This window comes from Gavia stellata, chromosome Z (assembly GCF_030936135.1).
Source record: "Gavia stellata isolate bGavSte3 chromosome Z, bGavSte3.hap2, whole genome shotgun sequence".
Taxonomy (NCBI): Eukaryota; Metazoa; Chordata; class Aves; order Gaviiformes; family Gaviidae; genus Gavia; species Gavia stellata.
The window spans coordinates 60658275-60666926 of record NC_082637.1 but is presented as its reverse complement, the minus strand read 5'-3'; the positions used below and the strand labels follow the sequence as shown (position 1 = coordinate 60666926).

Genomic DNA, 8652 nt, shown 5'->3' with positions numbered 1-8652 from the left:
CATGTCCAAAGTGACCAGAGCCTACATGGTGTTTGGATTGAGGATGAGGGCAAGCAAGCAGAGGAGATCAGGGATGAGTTATGGCCCAGCACAGAAAGCCTGACCTCACCTTCACACCTTTGTGGTCTGCTACAGCCATCATATGTCAGTTTCCAAGGAAAAGAGCCCAGACAAGGTCTAGGTGTGGAATTCAGAGTTAAGGTCCCCAAACTAAAAGCTGCAGTATTTTTGTTTAAAACTACATGGCTTGGGAGCCTATGGATCTCATGTCATTGTTCTGTGGATGAATTTTAGGTAAGCCTCAAACAGCTGCACATCAGTCCATTGTGCCAGGGGACTAAGCTCTCCTGCATCTGTTACCTCTTGGGGATATCATTGCACTCAAGAGCTGTTGTTGGCTGAAACAGAGAGGGGATCCCAGCCCGTGCTCCAGTTTTGCTCTGCACAGTCACTTTTGTGCTAACAAAGAATTGCAGTTTCTGTATTTGCTTTGAGGGCAGCTGTCTCTTTTTAAACTCATTGCAAATGATGCAGTGTTGGAAACATTCTCAGGAGAGGATCATCTGATTTGAATTGCTAGAGCTCTGGCTTCTAGCCCTGGCTAGTCTTCTGTATTGGATGACTTTCTTCTCGTAGCTTGCCAAATTTAGAACTGATCCCAGCGCATGTTTTAATTTATTTCTCTTGCAGATTTCTAAACTTCTTCTAATTGGCATAAAAATGAAAATAAATTATATATTGAAAGCATGGTTGGCTCTTGTTGGACTTCCAGACACACTGCAAAAAGCCTGTATTCGCTTTCTGCCACAGTCTTAGGCTATACTGAAAAAAATTTGTTCTGCTCAGAGCTCACTGATGTACTAGTGGGTTTTAGAACAGCATCTTTTTGGATTAAACAAATGAATTAATGAGTTTTGTACAAGAGCTGCTCTACTATGAGTTTGGAGTGAAATAGTAACTACTCCAGTGGAACCACTGCCTGCCTGTGCTACTCTGGCTCTGCTCTGCCTGACTGTTGGCTTTGCTATGCAGTTCCTGCTCATTCAGGCTGCCTTGCTTCACTGTTTATTGAGTAAGTGATTTGCTCACTACTGGGTAAAAACACTGCACCACCTTTGCTTTTGCCAGCTGGAGGACTAAGGAAATTCACACAGAAGCGGTGCATAAGAGGGAAGCTAACAGCTTTTGTGGATAAATTACAGGAACTGTGCTCATATGGACCAGAAGCTAGTCTGAAAAGTGTACCTGTAAGTGACTCATTAAATTAAATCTACTTTGCAGAAGGTCATGGTTTCCAGGTTTTTCCCTATATCATCATGCATATAAGAACTCAGTGAAGAGTTTAATTAGGAAAACAGAAGTTCAGTCATAATGAAAAACAGGGTATGCAATTTAGCATATATTAATGGACATTATTATAGGTATCTATAGCTGGTGAGTATCTGACTACAATTCATGTATTGATGCAGTAATTATAAAGCCTAGAGATTGGATAGCATTGGATTTTCCTTTATAAGATAATTTTATAATGAGAAAACATATTTTAAGTCAGGAAGTGCACTTTTCATCCCTTGCGTTCTGTACTCTGTCATTGAGAAAGCAATATTAATCGCCCATAAAACAGGAAACTCATTCTGTTTAAAATGCTCAATCCACTTAACTTACAAACAAATTTTGCTGAGCTGGAGGGATGCACATGGTTTTGACAGCCTCTGTTAAAAACAAAATTCATCTTACCCCCAAAACAGTTTCTTCTTTATACCACAAACAGCCAGATGGAAATTTCCTTCCAAATTGCATGGGTATTGTAGGGAAAACAGACATTAATTACATTAGACTAGATACAGCTCTTAAATCTAATTAATTTGCAAGCTACAAGAACTGTAATGTGATGAAATGGGGGAATATCACCCATCAAAAATATCTACTTCTGGTCCTGGGAGCTCTTGGTTAATTGGAACTTGAAGTTGTAAAACACAATGATGTTCATGCATATTATAAGCCAAATTGTGATGGCATTTTAAAATACTTTAGCATGATATTTTTCTTCTTCTCTTTTAGTATACATACACCTGGGGTGTGTGATTTAGAGGAATCCTTCCTATGGCACGTAAAGAAATCCTTCTTATTAGATGTAAACACTTTTAGATTATGTCTCTCCAAATATTTCTGAAGTAATCTTTTTCTATTGGAAGTAAGATGCTTATTAAGTAAGTAAGATGGTCTTCTGTAGACACCTCATGCTGCCTTTGTGCCGATAAGTTACATTTTTGGCCCTGGAAACATCTGAGGTACATGTGGATTGAGTAAGAGTGTGCAGAGTCTGGTTAGACAGAAGCCTGTTGGTTTGGGCATCTAGCTGTTAACTAGAGTTTTTTTGGGATTAAGGCCCGCCTGTCTAGGTATAAGGCCCTAGCTTAATTAAAGTGTCTGGGTTGCATTCAGGAGATGCAGGTTAGTGTCCTGCAGGTCTTAGCAGAAACTAAGAAGGTTTAACTCTTGTTTAAGGCTTTGAAGGCCTTTGGTTTAGATTATCCTAAGTTTCTAGACAGTGGTTAGGATCACGGGGGAGAGAGGTAAAAGTAGGATTGATAGGGAGGTAAGGGTGGCAATTGGGGTCCTTGTTGACTTGTTAATGTGCCACTGTTTTATATGGTTTGTGGAGTTTGGTGGGAGTGTGATGGTTGAGTAATATGCGAGGTGGAGGTAGAAAAATAATCCCAGCAGTGAGAGTATGGCAATGATGGTGGCTGTTGTGGTTATTTCTTGCTTAGTGAGTTCTTGGATAATGAGTCATTTGGGTAGGAAGCCTGTTAGTGGAGGGAGTCCTGCTAGAGAGAGTAGGGCTAGTATTAAGGTCGCATTTAGTATGGGGGTTTTTGTCCATGAGGTTATCATTGTGGGTAGCTTTAGTGTTTTGGTTTTGTTGAGAGTAAGGAATACGGCAGTTGTTGTTAGTGAGCATAGGTAGAAAGTTAGTAAGGTAAGTTTAGGGCTGTAAATGATGATAACTGCTATTCAGCCTAAGTTGGAGATGGATGAGAAGGCTAAGATTTTTCAAATCTGTGTTTGGTTTAGTCCCATTCAACCTCCTAGGGCTGCTGAGGCGACAGCCATGATGGTTAAGAGTGTTGGGTTGAGTGAGTGGGATGTTAGGAAGAGAATGGTGATTGGGGGAATTTCATTATTGTTGATAGAAGTAGAGCAGTAATTAGGGATGAGCCTTGAAGTACTTCTGGGAATCAGAAGTGGAATGGCACTAATCCTAGCTTTATTGCAATTGGTGCTGTTATTAGAAGGCATGGTGTTGGGTGGTTTAGTTGGGTGCTAGCTCATTGTCCGGTTCATCAAACGTTGATTATGCTAGAGAAGAGGACTAGTGCAGTTGCGGTTGCTTGTACTAAGAAGTACTTGTTGTGGCTTTAACAGCTCGTGGGTGATGGGATTTTGAGATGAGGGGAATGATGGCTAGGGGGTTGATTTCTAGTCCGTTTCAGGCTATTATCCAATGGTTACTTGAGATTGTAATAGTTGTTCCTAGGAGCAGACTTAGAGAGGAGATTAATTTTTCATGGGAGTTCATTAGTAGGGGAAGGAGTTAAACCATCATTTTCAGTGTATGCGCCTGATAGCTTTGTTAGCTGACCCTACTAGGAAATAATATAAAGGAAGTATAGAGAGTTTTGCTCTCTTTTGTCCTGCTTTTCTAAATCTTTCTTAGGAAATGAGAGGGCTGGTATACCTCTATGTTCACTTTATCATAGTGACCCTTTACGTTGAGGCACATTTCCTTAGGTAAGGAGGTAGGCCTGCGTAATAGAATGGCATGCTGGTGTGTCAAAGACATAGTGCTAGTGTTAGCGGTAGAAAGTTTTTTCAGAGGAGGTGTATAAGTTGGTCATAGCGAAATCGGGGACAAGAGGTGCAAATTCATAGGAAGCCGGAGGAAAGGAGTAGGGTTTTTCTAGCTAGGGCCAACAGGAATAGTTCTGGGGGGAGGTTTAATGAGCTGGGTTTTAGGAATAGGAGGGTGGTTAGTGTATTTATTAGTATGATATTTGCGTATTCAGCTAGGAAGAATAGGACGAATGGTCCTGCAGCATATTCTACATTGAAGCCTGATACTAGTTCGGATTCTCCCTCTGTCAGGTCGAATGGAGCACGGTTTGTTTCGGCAAGCGTGGAGATATACCGTATTATTGTGAGGGGTCAAGAGCAGAAGATGAGGTATAATTGTTCCTGAGTAATAGCAAGGGTGTTTAGGGTGTAGTTCCTGCTTAGTATGATGATGGATAGGAGGATAATGGCTAGTGTTACTTCATAGGAAATGGTTTGTACTACTGCTCGTACTGCACCCATTAGGGCATATTTTGAATTTGAGGCTCATCCTGATCATAGGATTGAGTGTACCGCTAGGCTAGATATAGCTAAGAGGAAGAGGAGGTCTAGGTTTAGGTCAGTGAGGGAGAAGGGAAGTGGGAGGGGAATTCAGATTGTGATTGCTAGGAGGAGGGCTAATATAGGGGCTATGATAAAGAGGAGGGGGGAGGAGGTGGAGGGATGAATGGGTTGTTTGATAAATAGTTTTACTCCGTCTGCCACGGGTTGTAGCAGTCCGAATGGACCTACAATATTTGGTCCTTTTCAAGCTTGTATATAGCTTAGGATTTTTCGTTCTACTAATGTTAGGAAAGCCACGGTGATTAAGACTGGGACAGCATAGGATAGGGACATAATAAGGTGGGTTGTAGTAGAGGGTCATGTCATAGGAGGTGAGGGGAGCTAGGGAGAGGATTTGAACCTCTGGGTAAAGGTCCTAAGCCTTTTGCATTTGCTGAGCTATTCTAGGGGGGCTAGCAGTAGCATCCAGTCCTTCCCTGTATTATGGGGTAGTTGATTTGGTGTTAGTGTCTGTCGTAGGGTGTGGGTGGTTGTTGAGTCTGGGGGTTTCTTTTGTATAGTTGGTCTTGTTTATGATATATTTGGGTGGATATTGGTGGTTTTTGTGTATTCTGTGTCTTTGGTGGTGGACCCATTTCCTGAGGCTTAGGGGGACTGGCGTGTTGTGGGGTATGGTATGGGATTTGCTTTGGTACTTGTTGCTGGAGTAGTGGTTGGTGGTTTTGTTTAGTGATGAAAGTTTGGGGTAGTTACTGTTGATAGTGGGGGAATGTTTTCTGTTCAGTTGGATTTTAGTGGGGTGGCTATGTTTTATTCTTGTGGGGTAGCAATATTTTTGGTGGCGGGGTGAGGGTTATCGTGGACCTTGTTTGTTGTGTTGGAGCTTGTGCGAGGGTTGTCTTGTGGGGCTATTCGAGCAGTTTAGGGTGGAGTGTCAGAGAATAGTTTAATGTAAAATGCCCGCTTTGGGAGCTGGAGATAGAGGTTTAAGTCCTTTTTTTCTGAGGTGGGGTTGATTGGGGAGGAAGAGGTGAAGTCTTCACTCTTTGGTTTACAAGACCAATGTTTTTGTTAAACTATTAGAGTATTTTTAGTTGTTGAGCATTTTGTTCTCTAAAGCTCCAGTAATGGGAAAGAGGATTAGGAGAATGGAGAAGTAGGTGAGGGAGGCCAGTTGGCCGATCATGATGAATGGGTGCTCTACAGGTTGGCTACTGACTCAGGTTAGGCTAAGGAGGTTGTCAATTAGGGTTCAGAATAAGATTTGGGAGAGGGCAGAAGGCTATTGTGCACTGTTTGGATTTGTGGAGAAGGGGGCTTAGGAATAGGATTAGTGCAGAGGCAGCTAGGGCTAGTACTCCTCCTAGTTTGTTTGGGATTGAGCGTAGGATGACGTATGCAAATAGGAAGTATCATTCTGGTTTGATATGAGGGGGTGTAACTAGTGGGTTTGCTGGAGTGAAGTTTTCTGGGTCTCTTAGCACACTGGGTGAGAATAGGGCTAGGGTTATTAGTGGGATAAGCATGAGAATGAGGCATAGGGTGTCTTTCAGGGAGAAGCAGGGGTGGAATGGGATTTTGTCACAGTTTGATAAGATGCCTAGGGGGTTGTTTGAGCCTGATTCGTGAAGGAAGGTAATGTGGATTAGGGCAAGACCTGTTATTATGAATGGAAGGAGAAAGTGTAAGGCAAAGAATCAGGTTAATGTGGGGTTGTCTACTGAAAATCCACCTCAGGCCCATTCTACAAGAGTTTGGCCCATATAGGGGATGGCCGAGAATAAGTTGGTGATGACTGTAGCCCCTCAGAATGATAATTGTCCTCATGGTAGGACGTAGCCTACGAAAGCAGTTGCCATGAGAGTGAGTAGGAGGATGACTCCTGTGTTTCAGGTTTCTTTGTACAGGTATGAGCCGTAGTAAAGTCCTTGTCCAACGTGTAGGTAGATGCAAATGAAGAAGAATGAGGCTCCGTTTGTATGTAAATTGCGAATTAGTCAGCCGTACTGTACGTTTCGGCATGAGAAGGTTAGGGTTGTGTCTGCTGTGTAGTGTATGGCTAGTAGTAGGCCAGTCAGGATTTGTGTTATTAGGCAGATGCCTAGGAGAAATCCAAAGTTCCATCAGGTGGAGATGTTTTGGGGGGTGGGTAGGTCAATTAGGGAGTTGTTGACTATTTTTAGTAAGGGGTGAGATTTTCAGCCGTTGAGGGCCATTAATTTTGGGGTTATGTTAGTAGGATAAAGGTAAGGATTGATAGGGTGAAGGACCCTAGGTAGGTTTTAATTAGTCTGGTATGGAGGGTGGTAGAGGTTTTAGTTGCTATGAGTTGTAGGTCGGCAAGTCCTTCAGGGCCTATTTTTTTGTATCAGGATAGGTCGACTGGGTGTGAAGCAGTTTTTTGTCCATTGTTTAGTGTTTTGTGGAGCTAAGGCAATGGATTAGGGGGTTGAAGTATCCTAGTAAGGCAGAGAAGTTTAAGTAGGTGTTTTGTTTTGGCTGGGTTAGGATTTGTGTTATGTTTGATAGTTTGAGAGCTAGGATGGTGCCGAGAATTGTGATAGTGATGGCTGCAGTCTTTGTTAGTGTAGGTATAGTTATTGGGGGGATTTTTGTAGGGACTATGTAGGATGTGATGAGTAGGCCGGCTAGGATGCTACCCAGGGCAGGGCAGGTGATGGTGTTTATAATTGTTGGATTGTTTTCCTTCACTGGAATGGTTGTGGGTGTGTGGGTGAATCCTGTTTGGACCAGAAGGGTTATGCGTAGGCTGTAAGTTGCGGTGAATAATGTGGCTAGAAGTGTTAGGAGTAGTGCTCAGGTGTTTAGGTAGGAGGTGTTTAGGTTTTCGATGATGAGGTCTTTTGAGTAAAATCCCATTAAGAATGGGGTTCCTATTAGGGCTAGGTTGCCAATGGTTAAGCAGGAGGTGGTTGTTCAGAGTATTTTTTGGAGGCCTTCTATTTTTTGAATGTCTTGTTCTCCGCTGAGGTTATGAATAATGGATCCTGCGCAGAGGAATAGTATGGGCTTGAAGAAGGCGTGTGTTGAGATGTGTAGGAAGGCTAATTGTGGGAGGTTTAGTCCGATGGTGGTTATTGTTAGCCCTAGTTGGCTGGATGAGGAGAAGGCAATGATTTTTTTGATGTCATTTTGTGTAAGGGCGCATGTAGCAGCGAATAGTGTGGATAGGACCCCTAGACATAGGCACAGGGTAAGGGCGATTTGGTTGTTGGCAAGTATGGGGTGGATACGGATGAGAAGAAAAATTCCAGCTGCTACTATAGTGCTGGAGTGGAGTAGGGCAGAGACTGGGGTTGGACCTTCTATAGCAGCTGGTAGTCAGGGATGGAGGTCAAATTGGGCTGATTTTCCTGTGGTTGCTAGGATGAGGACTAGAAGGGGAGGTGTGGAGGTTTGGGTGAGGGAGAAGATTTGTTGCATCTCTCAGGTGTTCATGGTTGAGGCTAGTCAGGCTATGCTCAAGATAAGGCCAATATCTCTGATCCGGTTGTAGAGTACAGCTTGGAGCACAGCTGTGTTGGCTTATGTTCAGCCATGCCATCAGCCGATTAGTAAGAATTATATGATTCCAACTCCTTCTCAGCCAATGGATAGTAGAAATATGTTGTTGGTGATTGTTAGTGTTAGTATGGCCATTAGGAATATTAGGAGGTGTGAGAAGAATTTTGTAGTATGGGGATCTGAGGCTATGTATCATGTTGCAAATTGGAGAATGGATCATGTTATGAATAGTGCGATCAGGAAGAATATTATGGAGTATTGGTCTATTTTAAGGCTGATTGGGATTTTAAAGTTTATGGTGAACTTTCATTCTCAGTAGGAGATGATGTTTTCTGTGCCTGAGTATATGAAGAGTGTTATTGGTACTAAGCTAGTTAGGAAGGCGGTTTTGATGGAGTGTGTGAGTGTAGTGGGGGAATTTTGGAATTTTTTTGAGAGGAGTGGGAGTAAGATTGGTGTGAGAATGATTGTTAGTGTAAGGAGTATGGAGGTGTTGAAAAGGAGTATGGTCTGCATTACTTTTACTTGGAGTTGCACCAAGATGAATGGTTCCTAAGACCAGTGGATTACTGTTATCCTTTAAAAGTAAGGGGGCTGAGGTTTTAGACTCAGATACAAGAGTTAGCAGTTCTTGTTGGCTGAACCTCCCCTCGGCAGGTAAGAAGGTTTTAACTTCTATTTTTAGAATCACAATCTAGTGTTTGGGTTGAAACTATACTTGCATTA

At 42.6% G+C, this 8652-nt stretch overlaps 2 pseudogenes; both read right to left on the bottom strand.

The window, feature by feature from the left end:
* Positions 1 to 2544: 2544 nt before the first annotated feature.
* Positions 2545 to 3583, bottom strand: LOC132320783 (NADH-ubiquinone oxidoreductase chain 2-like; annotated as a pseudogene).
* A 1908-nt stretch (positions 3584 to 5491) lies between these two features.
* Positions 5492 to 6617, bottom strand: LOC132320685 (cytochrome b-like; annotated as a pseudogene).
* Between the last annotated feature and the right edge of the window lie 2035 nt (positions 6618 to 8652).